The 15,160-nt window shown below is 32.9% G+C and overlaps 1 protein-coding gene across 2 annotated transcripts in view; it reads right to left on the bottom strand.

Moving 5' to 3' along the window:
• The window catches only part of wnd (Mitogen-activated protein kinase kinase kinase 13 wallenda), a 184,941-nt gene that overhangs the window by 161,477 nt on the left and 8,304 nt on the right, over positions 1-15,160 (bottom strand). The window lies entirely within an intron of this gene.

Here is a 15,160-nt window from a genome sequence, read left to right on the forward strand (position 1 = left end):
TATTTTTGAGCCTTATTTTCTACAAAATACAAATTCATTAAAATTTGGAATAACCAGGTAGGATAAATTATTACATTAATAACAAGTATAATACTAGGTAAGTATACAATAAGACAATAATTGAATCGGTGAGATGAAAAAGGTACACATTCCAAAAAATGCGAATTTAAACTGAGATAGCCATTTTGTTTCTAAGATCAAGTTCCATCTATGGAGTTGAAAAAGGTACACATTACATTACAAAATATTACTTATGCAGAGGTCAAAATATTCCGTTGAGTTGAAGAAGGAACACATTCCTGGAATGTGTCCCTTCTTCAACTCGACGCGTGTCACACAGCGCAAGTGTAGTGGGAGTCCGCACAGTTATCGTTTGCGCATATCCGGCTTCTACACATAAACGGCCAGTCATTTATCTGTTGTTGTTTAGTTAGTGTGGAGCTGTGTTATAACGTAAACAGTTAACAGTGAATAGTTATAGTGTGTTATTTGCGATGTCGAGTTCAGACAGTGAAAATGTAGAGCCACGCCGGAAGAAGGGAAAGTTAAATAAAGAATTACATGTCAGAGAGATGGAAAAAATTGCTAGACGCAAGGGTGAAGAGTTTGTTACGTCATCAGGTAAACTAGTTGAAGCTAAACAAACTGGCCCTGACTGTCAGTGTAAGAAACAGTGTATGTCTAAGCTATTAGATGAAGACAAAAAACGTATTTTAGAAAAACTTTATGCTGGCCAATCAAAAAATGAACAAGACACCTTTTTAATGGGGTGTATTGAAAGATTCGATGTCAAACGGCACAGACCAACAGTTGATCATTCAAAACAAATCAATGCCTCATTTAAGTATTATGTGATCGTGTCTGGAAATCGTTCAGAAGTATGTCGCAAAGCATTCATAAGTTTGTATGCAATTTCACACAAAATAGTTATCAGACTCACAAATCTCTTGGCGAAGGGAATGTCTCCTCTTGACATGAGAGGCAAGCATTTAAATCGTGTTAATACTATTCCAACCACTATAACTACCAAAATACATGAACATATCGATTCATATCCTAAATATTTAACCCATTACACTAAGCAACCTATAACCTATTTGGATGCTAAGTTAGATGTACTGAAAATGTATGATATGTTTCTTCAAAAACACCCTGACCTTGGAACAAAAGTAAAGTACGAGTTTTTTCTAAAATACTTCAAAGAAAATTTTGGATATAGATTTGGGAAGCCACAAGTCGACGTATGTTCAACTTGCGAAGACCTTCAAACTAAACTAAAATCCACTACATTGAATGATAACGCTAAACGTACCGCTGCTGCAGAGCTAATAGTGCATAAGAGACGTGCAAAAAAATTTTACACTAAGCTCAATGAAGTGAAAGAGTTGAGTAAAACTAGACCTAATGTAATGGGGATAGTTTTTGACTACATGCAAAACTTACCGCTACCCAGTTTGCCCGTACAAGAAATGTTTTTTCTGAGAAAGTTATGGTACTATGTATTTAATGTTTATGATTTTAAAAACGATAGGGCAGTATTCTACACATACCCCGAAGGTGTTGCAAACAAAGGACCAGATGAAGTCACCTCTTTTGTATTAGATTTTCTTCAAAATGAAATCCCTGCAGAGATTACGGAACTCCACATTTTCAGTGACGCATGTGGCGGCCAAAACCGCAACCACACTATGGTGAGGGTACTTTCAGCCCTAACTATGACCGGTAGATTTACATCAATCCATCAATATTACCCGGTAAGAGGGCATAGCTTTTTGCCATGCGATAGAACCTTTGCAGTTATTAAGAGAGCAGTACGAAAATATGATCGCATTTATTCTCCAGACCAATACAAGGCCATCATAGAAAACGCCAAAAAGATTCAACCAACTTACAAAGTAAAAGAAGTAAAAAATGAAGATGTACTAGCCTGTAAGAAGTGGTGGCCTCTTTACTTTGTTAAATTACCAAAAAGCCTTGAAGATAAAAGAATATCTTTTGCCATAAGCAAATATAGTTATCTGATTCACAGAAGTGACCGGAAAGGATACGTGGTAGCGTCATCGTTCATTGGTGGTTTTCTCTCACACACCTTTAAACTTACAAAATCCAATGATGTAGTGCTTCCTTCAAGCAAGGCTTACGATTATGGAAAGGTACCTATTAAGGCAAGCAAGATCAATGACGTCATGAAACTCATCAAATACATTCCAGAGGAATACTTGCCCTTTTATGATGAACGTCGTACTTGGCCAACGACAGAAGCTGAGACCCCTGATGAAAATGATGAAAATTAACTTTCCATTATTGTGCTGTAAACTTTTTTTATAAATCATGTATGTATTTTAATATTACATTGCTATATTTCAAATTATTTTGTTTCATGTTGCCTTAAAATCTCATTTGCAAGATATTGAGTGTAAAAAGGGACACATTCCATTATCTAAAATGCTAATAACTCAGACATAGTATTAAAAAAACCAAAATAACCATAACAGTTGAATGTCTTCCATTTACTTGTGAAACTTCATAATGGAACCATTTTCTGTAACATATTTAGTTTTGCAGATAAACAGTTTTTTTTAGTTCCTGAAAAATAGCCATTTTGGAATGTGTACCTTTTTCAACTCACCGATTCAATTATTATCCTCATCATCATCATCTGTAAGTCTGCATTTTATGTATATTAACGATATAAACATCTGTCAATTATTAACCCATCCCTTCGAGAACCACAAACTCTTAATTTTAACTCTTAACTGGTGACCCTATTTTTAATTACATAAATGGTGACCATCAGTCTGACAGACTTCTGGCTAAAAAAAGCTGGCACCTAAAAATGCAATAAAACAGTTTTTAATAATAAAACAATATTGTAATGTCATTTTTATTTAGTGAAAAAGAAAAAAATCAAACTGTAGGACTTATAGCAAAAACAGAAAAAATGGTAACATGTTTTATACCACAAAATTTTTAAAGTCATATTCCAAAAAAAATTAAACATATACAAACAAATATAATATATGTATGTTTAAAAATAGGTAAGTTCATTTTATATAAAATATTGTTAAAAACAACATACTTAATTGTAATTCTGCACAAAACCTGCAAATTACAAAAAACGTTAAAAATCTATTCTAACCTGGTACAATTTATACAAATTTTTCGAGAACATTGCAAACATGTGGGTTTTTGACACGTTGCGTTGTGCATAAATATTCAGTCTTTCTTCTTAATTTGGATGGACAGATGTAGTAATATTTTCTTATTTCAAACTTTTCTTCTTCGTTAGCCTTATTTTCGGGAATATCAAGGATACTTCCGATCAGTTCTTTCAGCTGCCTTTATAATGTTGGCATTTCATATCTTCTATGCAAATGTGAGGAAACGAGAGGGTTTCTATAAATTTGAATCTAGTCCAATTATTTTCGGGAATAGAAGTAAACAGAATGTATGAATTTACTCCACATACGTCTACTATCTTATAAAAAATAGCCATGGGTCATCTACGTGTTCTGCGGCTACAGGAATATTTTACACACTTTTCATCCATCGCGTCTACACCCCCTTTGGTCAAGTTGTAAAAATAATTTATTTCTGGTAGTCCATTATCTGCATCTACTTCTATGGAACGATGCACGGAAGAAATTAATATCACAGCTTTATTTTTCTTAGTTGTACGGGATAAAAGTGTTAGGTCTTTGGTAAATCCATACACAAAGTGTCGTCTTCATTACGATTTGGTCGCGGAAGGAACTGTGGAGGAATTTCTTTTTTATTTCTTCGCATTGTGCCAACGTAAGTGAGTTTATGTTGTTGTAGATGATGTACTAAATCAACTGAACTAAACCAGTTGTCGCCAGTTACATTTCTATTAGTATTGTAAAGATGTTTGACTAATCTTATAACTGCTTGAGTAGGTATGCTCATTCTTCTTTCTTAATTTGTAAGGCTAAATCCATCTGAACCTTTCCCAGCATAAATGTAACCATTATGTAAATACCCAGTTCGTGCATCAGTCATACATAAGATTTTTATCCCATAGTTACAGGGTTTGCTGGGAATATACATTTTAAAGCGACATCTGCCTCTGAAGCCTACCAACATTTCGTCTACACACACATTTTTCCCAACCGTATATGCATTTTTTGAATTACTTACAAATAAGTCAAAGAATTCTTGGATAGTTGAATTATCCTTTGCTCTTTGTTCTCGGTCCGAGGCATCGTCAAACCTTAAGGCGGTCATCAGGGTCAGGAAACGTTTCTGCGACATAACTGCTCTAAATATAGACCGTCCTTTCCTGTTCGTAGCAAACAGACTTCGTACATCCTCATGATTTGACTTATAAATAGAAGTATAAAGAAGCAGTTTCAAGAAAGCTCTCAATTCTATTTCATCAGTATCAGCCAACTCGGATTTGTCTTTTTTATATTGTTGATATTTTGGCCGAAAAGTTGTGAGTTTTTGTTAGTTCTCTTGACAAGACTATACATATCTGGTAAAAACAATTTATTAAAATAATAAACGGGACTCGTCGACTTTTCTCCTTTTGAACGGATTGATGGGAGTACAACAATATTGTGAGCAGGCGTACAGACGTTTCTAGTTGGCTCCTTTTTACTCCACTTATACCTATTCTTTCCATAGTAATAATTGCTGGAATTGACACATTCTTCTTCATCTTTGTTAGATATCATTTCTGAGTCTTGTTGCTGTCCATTTTCACTTGGTTCTTGTTCACTGTCCATAAAATGATCACTTTCTATATACTTAATATTTTTCTTCCATATCATCATCACTAATGTCACTGTTCGCCTCATTATACCATTTTGTGCACACTTCTTCGAAATCATCATCTAATACTCTTAGAGCTTTACGAGAATTATCCATATTAAAATAACGCTAATGCGTCTAGTAGACACCGCGACGTAAATATTTAGAAAACGGGACGAGCGGGGTACCTCTCATTAACACGTTCGAATATACTCTAAAAGCTGGGAAGGTACACCGAATTACAGGTTGCTACGTATTTGTGGCGAGAAACGCATACGCGTTAATAAACGTGCGGAGTCTCTGAGACGCATGGTCACCAGTTAAGAGTTACATAATGAATAGACCATGTTAGTCCAGTCGTCAGAGATTTGATCCCTAAAAATCATACGAACAAGCTAAATTTTGTTGAGAATGTCAATTTTGAGACCCAAAAAATATGTAGAAAAGATTGCCACTCCTACCTCTGTGCTTCCCCTTAAAACCCCCTCGTATGGGGAAAAACGGAAAACATCGAAAATGCTTATTAGCACTTTTTTTAGAATGAACCGCTCTCAACAACAATTTTTGATAGTCCAGGATTTGACGTAAAAATAGTAGAACACTTAAAATTTTTTTATACGCATTGATTTGGTTGAAATTTTGACAGTAGTTAAAAAATAGCTTAAAGATCAAAATCTACCCTATGCCAATATGTGCTTTTCCTATGGGGGTGGTTACCACCCCAACTCTCGGGTAAAAAAAGTTTATCAAAAAAGAGCATGGTAGTCGATAGAAAAGTGAATTTTAAGACAAAAATGTTCTTTAAAGTTTTTGGAGTTATTAGTGAATGAAAGTTCATAAATTACACGTGAAAAAGTATGTTTTTAAACGGTTTTTATCTAAAAACTGTTTGAAAGCTAACCTAACATCTTTGTTTACAAAAAAACTACACGGAAACAATGGCTGACACTATTTTGCGATAAAAAGTCGTATGGATGATTTAAATATTTTTTAGTGTTTTGTGGTGGGTATAGAATAGTTCATCGGATCGTAACGTATGATAAATCATTGGAAAGGGGAGGTGGTAGCAAATATGTTGATACAGAAAAAACACGCATTGCCAAAAGGACATTATATCATATTTACGTTGCTATTAGTCCGATTGGAGCGTGTGATGTGTTAAATGAAAGGGGAGGAAATAACTAATATATTAAGATAGAAAAAACAAACAAGCCGACTACCAAAAGGGCATTACATTCGGGACATCTTCGTTATTAATGAACGTATAGCGATAAACGAGATAATCACATGACACTATGGATGATAATAGATATACTATAAGTTAAATTTGCAGATCAAACTTTATATTTACTTGGTTTACATACAAGAAGTTAATTATTTTAAAAATTTAACGAGTGACTGTAGATGGCAATTGATTGAACCTACTAGTTTCATATAAATACAATTATTATTTTTAAACATCTTATTTAGTTTATGTAATAATTAAATTTACTTGATATCAAATTATATTTACTTAATTATATTTTATTTTTAACCTAAGATTTCGTCTGAATTTGAAAGGTCTGTCAGAAGTAGACAACCTATGCTTTGTTAGTACGTTAGCAGGTGGCGTTAGGAGCAAACATAATAATTTATTGAATTATTTTAATATAGGTAATATAATTTGTTTAAAATATAAATAATACCTAAATAATAAAATTACTGTATTATATTTTAAACATATTTTTAAAATTTGTTTCATCTTTCTTTTAACTCTTTAATAAAAATTGTATTTTGACTATTGAAAACAGCTTTCGATCTGGAAGCTAAAAATAAATATAAAGAAAGAACGTATCCTATAATTTGTGACTTATTTCGAATTGGAAATTTTAAGTTTAAGGATGTATATTCATTTTTACAGGATTTTCAATAATACGATCAGGAAATACGATGATGTAGGTATGTACATTCATAATTAAACAGCAAACAATAATTTGAATCGATGATATTAGTCATCAACTACCTTAATGGTTGAGCTGGGTTTTCCTTGTTAAAAAAATTAATCGAAGTGTTCTAGCAAATTTCATAAAAAATACGCACAATTTTACATGTTCGCAAAACCCATAGAGAAGTAATTAATACATTTTGTTTGGTTCTAAGATTAATTAGTATACTATATTTATACACTTCGCTTATTTTGTACTAGCGGCGCCGGCGGCTTCACAACACTCACATCGTGACAACAGTACATTACTAGTATTTATTCTCTTTGTCTATGGTCTGTTTTTTAACCAGGAGGAGTAATTCAAATTTTCCGCGCTGTAATGCTTGTTTGTAATTGGTCCAACCGCAGGCAAGTTTACTCCACTAAATTATGACATGTTGACACTAATGACATTTGTGAAATTTTAAAATTCAATATTTAAGTATATCGACGATTTTTTTGTATTTTCTGCGTTATTCCTTACATTTTTAGATATTTCGTTTGTATTTATATAAAAAACAGTTCTTTTCAGAACTATTTTGCGACATATTAGTGTTATTAAGATAACAATGTGGATTCGATGCCAAGTACTAGTGGTAATTATTCCTCTACACCTAAAAAATGTCGGGTAGATTTGGGTCATATACCTTCAAATGAGAAACAAAACATGATTTGCTTATACATTATAAACATATCATAATAAACAAATCAAAATTGATAATTCTGGAATGAAAATAACAGCCACGCTAGCAAAAATAAAACAGGCAACAGGTTAGTTTTGCAGAATAGTTATTGTTAAAATCAAGATTTACTAAAGTAATGCTAATTTTATTAGGACATTACTTTAGCTTGTATTGGAATATAAGCAGACTTCAACAGTAGTATTGTAAAATTCCATTGGATTTTAGATACCATTTTATCACGAATATATCGCTTTCGTATACGTTCTTTTTACGATTTTCTTCTTTAATGTGATAAATAAACTCTAAAAATTCTTCAACTTTTTCATAACAGTTCAACATTTTTTTATTGTAATTAGAAATACTAAATAATATATATTGGAAGTGAATTCGAAAAATTATTATTCAAACCCAAAAAAGAAGATGTATTTGGTGACTTTTCTAGTAACTTTCTTGGGTGTGAATCTGTCTTTTTAGTTTACTCCTCCTGGTTAAAAAACAGAGTATAGTAGTTTGCGGGCAAATTTACTTTAATGTCAACCAATTTTTGTGATTCAAAAGATTTATTTTGTAACGTCATAAACGTCACTTCTTTATTAATTTATATTTTAGTAATTATCTTATTTTAATTTCTTTATTAATTTATTAATCTCTTTACCTTCAGTTTCGTTTTTACCCATTTTTCTTCAAAAAAGTAATTGGCGACCTCTTTCTCTTTCTTTCCGGCAGAATAAATATTTGCCTTCTCTCGCTCTGTCTGGTAGACTAAATATTCTGTTCTATGTTGACAGAAGAGCTAATTCCATCATAGGCATACATCCTACGACATCTGTGCTATACTTCATTATAATCTCCCACTTACTTTTTGTCAATCAACTTTCATGGTGGGATATCCTTTTTTTGTCTGTAATTGAAATTTATAAAAGAAGGCAAAAATTATTATAAGGTTCATTTTATGGTCTGCAGAATTCTCTTGGGTTTATGGGATGTTTCTAGAACATTTTATTTGGATTTATGGGATATTTATTGAAGATTTTATTGGATATTTCTGGAACATTTTATTGAAAATACTTTATGGAGTGGTGTGGGCCTAAACAGCTGTCTTCAAGACCTACTCACATGGTTTGGAGCCGACAACAGGACATGCCCACATAATCGGAGGCAACATATATTTAGAAGCAAGCAGCCCATTGATGCCACAAGTATCATTCAAATTTATTTAATGTAAAGCATTAGGCAGGGTTGTTTTGGCTATTTAAGTATTATGTTTAATGTGTTAAATTAACATGATTAGTTAAATAATTGTTTTATTTGCTACCAGTTAAGGGTTCATTGTTTAATTCATAGTTTAAGACAAGACGAATTCACACTTGAGAGACTGAGTTAGGCGAAGCATAGACGATAAGCTCCCATGGTTGATTGAGGTATTATTTTTATAATAGTATTTCAATTCTTTTTGGTAGTCTTATCATTACATTTATTATTGCTACATAGCTCATCAACAGACCTTGAAGCCCTAGAGCTTCCAACAAACGGGAAAATCATTAAAGAAAAGATGAAGGAGCTTCTGTGAACTTCAGAAGAACACTGTAGTTTTCTTTCAGGACGCTCATTTACTGATAATATATTTTCTATAAAACAACTCATACAAAAAAAACAACTGCATTTAGCGCTGAATTGCACATTGTATCCGTGAAAGTCTGAAAGTTGCTCTCAACACGTCCTCATAGACACTTCTTTTAAGGGCTAGCAAAAAAAGGACTAAGGAACTTGATGAAAGCAAACAAAGTTATTAACATTTACAAATTATTGCAAAAATAATTTTTCCCAATTATATCAATCAATTGTTTATGTTAACTTATAAACATTAAAGAACTTTTAAAGATCTACAACTTTTATTTGAACCATTTTTCTCTAAAATGTATTAGAAACGTTTTTACTCCAGTCAGAGACGAAAATGTCAGTGAACCTCGAAAAATCATACGAACAAGCTGAATTTTGGGACCCCAAAAAGGTGCAAAACAGTTTACCACTTTTACCCCAACGCTTCCCACTAAAACCCCCTCGTAGGGGGGTAAAACGCCAAAAGTCGATTTACCAAGAATCTGTACGCCGTAGGAAAAAATGTTTAAAAAAAAATACATTTTTATTTGAAACATTTTTTACATTTTTTATGTGAAACATTTTTTTTTGCGGAGTACAGATTCTTGGGAAATCGATTTTTTGAATTTTTACCCCCCTACGAGCTGGGTTTTAGGGGGAAGCCCGGTGGTAAAAGTTTTTTTGCATCAGCTTTGTACAAAAAGGGTGTACATATGTGAAATTATGAATATAATTTCAGTGTATGAGGACTGTATTATATAGAGCAGGTTCAAAATAAATTAGGATAAGTAGTAAAGGATTATACAGATTATAGCAAATTAAGTTTATACAAAGTCTTACCAATCCTTTTGCTTCACACACTCTCGAGGTATTTACAGGCTTTCTCGCGGTTGTTACGGGAAAGCTGTCCGAGTACCGGTTTCTGAACACGTGTCTCGCGGTACTAACACTGAGATCACGAGCACATTTGCGTCTGTATACGATTTAAAACAGTATTTGCGGTATTTTTGGCGTAACTATAAGCGAGAGAGAGAGAATGTCTGTTGTTAGCGACAGTCAACAGTAGAGAGAATACCTTTGTTACTAACAATAGTCAACAGGGAAGAGAGAGCATCTGTTCCAAGCGATAGGTAACAGGCAAGAGAGGAGATTACTTCTGCTGCTGCGGACTCAGCAGGCGAGAGAGATAGCGACTGTTCCTAACGATAGGCAACAGGCAAGAGAGTCTTTCTTGTTTGCTATCTTACAACTGTCTGTATTTCTAATGGAGTGGGGTTGAATTGTGAGTAGGAAGGGTATAATTGTAAAATTGTGGTAGAATGATAGTTAATAATACAGCGAAAAAATAACATGATTTTTCGCATGTGAAAAAATTGAACAAGCTTGTTCGTATGATTTTTAGGGGTCAAATCTCTGACGACTGGACTATTTATAAGCAAAAAATATTATTACAGAATAATCTATGAAATAATTTTCAATATTTCTTCAATCAATACGTGCTTTAAAAGCTAAAGATCTTAGAAACTTCCGCTGAACACTCTCCAATCCATCAATCCAGATTTGATGAAATGGGGACCAAACAACAGAGCAGTATTCAAGACCTGAGCGTACCAGAGAGCAATATAATAATTTGAATACAATAGGTGAGAAATCATGACTGTTACGATAAATAAAACCAGGATTACGAAATCCTTTTTCGTTAATTTTAAGAAAATTGCTTCTAAATATCAATCCAATAATACACTCAAATCAATCTCTAATTTCAGTAACTGAATCCAAGAGTACATCATTAAGAACATATTTATTAGCTATTAGATTATTTATACGCCCAAATGAAATACAAGAACATTTAGTTGGATTTAAGCTTAAACCATTTTGTTTTAACCATAAACATATATTATTTATATCGTCTTGCAAGAAATATCTCTCCGATATATCATGTAAGTATACAACGAAATAACTTAAGATCACCACAAATAGCAGAAAGTGTGAGTTTTTGATAGCCTTACCAATATCGTTCGTTAATAAACAAGTTAAAAAACAAGTGATCACAATGAGACCCTTGTGGGACACCAGAACAACAATGGAATTATTTTAAAATAGAATTGTTAATACGAACTTGCTGTGTACGTCTCATCAGAAAACTTTTAATCTAATTAACAATGGGGTCACCAAAGCCAGATGCATGAAGTTTGTGGACCAAAAGGTTATGATTAACCTGGTCAAAGGCCTTTGAGAAATCAGTGTAAATGCTGTCGACCTAAATTTTATTCTCAAATGCACCCAACAAGTATTGTTGGTAATTGACAAGGTTTGTTACTGTTGACTTCCCGTTAGAGAATCCATGTTGTTCATCAATAATTATGTTTCTGCAAGCCAAGGTGAGATTTATCGATACCAATGTATCAAGAATTTTCGGGATTGCTGATTGAATAGTTATACCTCTATAATTGTTAACACACTCACGATTGCCAGATTTATAGATAGGTGTAAGACTACTATTTTTCCAATATTGTGGAAATATAGATTATGACAATAGTTTTTAAACTCATAATCTCCTCGAAAACATCAGTCAGACTAAATTTTAGAACCTGGAAATCCACATTATTGTCCAATTCAAAATTAGGTAAGTTATACTCACTATCATTATATGTACCTGAAAAATAACTGGCAAATAGACTGTTTCATCACCATTTTCAGCTATTACATCCCCACCTTTATTAGACATTACATTAGAATAAGCACTAGACCCGCGTCTAGCTAAAAAAGAGCGGGGATTACTTAAAAGATTTGCTTGAATATTCTCTAAATAGTTCTTATAACATACTGCCTGTAATGATTTACATATTTCCCTTAACACCGAAAATTTCTCATATAAGTTGCCTGATGCTTTAAAATTCCTGTGAGCTATTTTTTTTCTGTATGACAAGCTCAATTAATTCTCGCGAAAACCAGAAAGTTCAATGATTTAAACCATTTGATAGGAACAAACGTATTGATGGCATCATATAAAATATGGTAAAAATTGTTTATGCAGCAATTAAAATCTGATTCATCTAATACCTTGTCCACGGATTTAGGAGCATCTAGTCTACTATAAAATGTTTGACAACAGCTCAGTTGCAGTATTTTTTATTTTTCTTTTATTGTGCTGTGACACGTCTGACTTTCGCTTCTTTAAGAGTACATCGAGAAATTTGTACTAGTGCTGCTTTGGGACAAGCTAAGTGAAGAAGGGTCCCTTTTTGTGAAGTTCTCGTTATCCTGAAAAATACACGTCTAGTTATTTTTGTTACAGACGCCTGCAACAGAAAACGAGTGGAGAATGATTGCGAGAAGATTCAAAGAAAGATGGCAATTTCTGGCAAAGTTGGAAGATCTTTCATCGAAGGATCTTCCAACCACAATTACGCCATCCAAATGAACCAGGCATGTTTTCCATGTTAGACCTCTTAAAACTACCTCCATTAATCTTTCAAATGTGGCAGGGGCATTACATAAACCAAGGGGCATAACTGTAAACTGCCAAAGCCCTGATCCTATCGAGAATGCGGTTTTTTCACGATCAGCTAGCTCCATGTCTACTTGCCAATATCCACTTTTCAGATCGAGTGTGGAGAACCAACGAGAACCAGAAAGTGTATCCAAAGTATCGTCTATTCTGGTCAAAGGATAACTATCTTTTTTAGTTACCTCATTGAGCTGTCGGTAGTCAATACAAAAACGTGTTGAACCATCTTTCTTCTTTACTAGCACTACTGGCGATGTCCATGGATTGTTTGATGGTTCAATTACCCCTTGTTTGTTCATATCTTTGATTATGTCTTCGGCTTCATCTCTTTTCGCAAATGGAAGTCGTCTAGGTTGTTGTCTGATTGGCTGAGCATCTCCGGTATTAATTTTATGCTTTACTATGCTTGTTTTACCCTTATCCTTATTATCAATGGCAAAAACATCTTGAAATTCTATTAGCATAGACTTCACTTTTTTATTTCGTTCATCATCAAGATCTTGGCACGTTTTAATCACCATCTCAACAAGTTCTTTTGGATACTTAGATTTCGTTGATTTCTCATTAGTATTCATAGAACTAATCGAAGCCACGGGAACACACTGTCCGATCTAAGTTCTTTTACTTAACTTAATAGCAGTTCCACTTAAATTCATAACTCTTACAGGAACGACATCTCGAATTCTCATCAAAGCTTTTGCCGTTAGGAACTCGGCATTGTACACATCTTCGACCATCTTTAAACTTCCCTCTCGGCAGTAACCATTAGGTCTGGTCATCAGAATTTTCTCACTATTACCGGGTATTTTACGTCACAAGTAGTTAGTAAGCTGATAACATCTTCTTTGTCTTCATGAAACGGCAACTCTTTTTTACGATTTAAAAAAAAAACAAGAGCAGTCGTCAAGGATTTTCCATCAGCTACATCCCTCAATACGTTTTAGAACCTTAAAAACCACGTAAGTATACGATTTTAACATGAAATCGTTGATTGTTTGACAGATATACTGCAGTTTTATACGATTAGCACAAGGTAGAGAAGAATTCCAGTTGATAGTCGCCATCCTCCGAGGAGAAGAGGGCACATGAAGATGAATATATGTATAATTTTCTACGATAATGTGCGGTCTCCTTGAGGCTTTAATTTTTTTCTCTCGTTTCTAAATAAGTTCATACATTTTTCTGGCTTTAATATTAATAACATTTGTCAAAAAGTTTTTCCAATATTTCTCATTCTTTTAACTGCTTTTATTAATCTTTTTTATGTGTCGCTGTTTTGTTAAGTTTATTCGTCGTATATTTTAAATTAATAAATTCAAGCTTAGAGTCAAGGTTTTGCAAATAACAATTCAAACCATGGTATAAAGATTAATAAGGAAATTACAGTGAGAGTCACAACAAATTATTAAACCATTGACCTTATCACCTGACATGTTTTATATTAAGTATAGTAGTTAAGCGGAGACTGAATTTTAAATTATAATAGTAATATAATATATTCTATAAACAATTTAATTTAACAATATAATGTACAATCATTTATCAACTCGAATAAAAATATTTCGAGTTTTAAAATTATTTTAGTCAGTATTGTTTAGTTTTTATAACTGAGCATAAATTTCCTTTCCTTCTTTTCGTGCCCTCAGCCAATTTCAGGTTGGTAATCAACAATTCAGTTTAAATTTATCATCAATTCAGTATTTACTACAAATAAGTAATGCCAAATTTTTCAAGCGAAACTTCTATATTTGCGTTGTATTACTTTTTTCTCTACAGTAAAATGCTGGGCGAGAGTCACGAAACAATCGTCACAAGATGGCGTCGTCACGGGTAGCGTCACAAAATAGCGGTTCTTGCCATCGAACACCAATCTCGAGTCTTTAATCAATCAATCAAGTCAATCTTTAGTCATCATATATTTACTCTAAAAGTAGGTTTAAATTAAAAACTGCATGAAAAGTAACTAATAAAATATAAACACTAAATGGGAAGTAAAAAACTAAAAGAATGCCTGTTACTAAAAGATTAGATTCATAGTGATTGTCAAAATTTAAAAGGCATAAATGTCATCCGATTAATAACAACATTGAATCATTTGTTTAAATTTTTATATTTTTCGTTTTAAAATAATTTCATATAAATACAATTATTATTTTTAAACATATTATTTAGTTTATATAATAAGTAAATTTACTATCAAATGATATTTAAGTATTTATATTTTATAATTAATTTAATTTAATATCTGGTTTCAGATAAACCATTGTTTATCTGAAACTATTGCAGCAATAAATTGTTCCTTGGGGTTAAACTTCAGCAATAAATTAGCAATTAATTTCTAGAGATTCACTTTTCTGGTTTCAACGTTTTTCTACGATATCTCGATTTTCCCATGATGACTTTTAAGCTAAGGGATAATGGAGTAGTTTTTGGGGGTTGGTCAATGTACAAATTAACAGCAATGAATTAGCAATCAAATATGCCGCCAAGATGGGCCCTGTAGCACTTTTCCTTGTCGAGATATAGCTATGGCTATGCTAGTATCACCGTAAAGTGAGCATAACCATTGTTTCTCGAAAAAGGCTACAGCAATAATTTTTTCTTTCCGTAATAAATTAGCAATTAATTATA

Source organism: Diabrotica undecimpunctata, chromosome 8 (assembly GCF_040954645.1).
Source record: "Diabrotica undecimpunctata isolate CICGRU chromosome 8, icDiaUnde3, whole genome shotgun sequence".
NCBI lineage: Eukaryota > Metazoa > Arthropoda > Insecta > Coleoptera > Chrysomelidae > Diabrotica > Diabrotica undecimpunctata.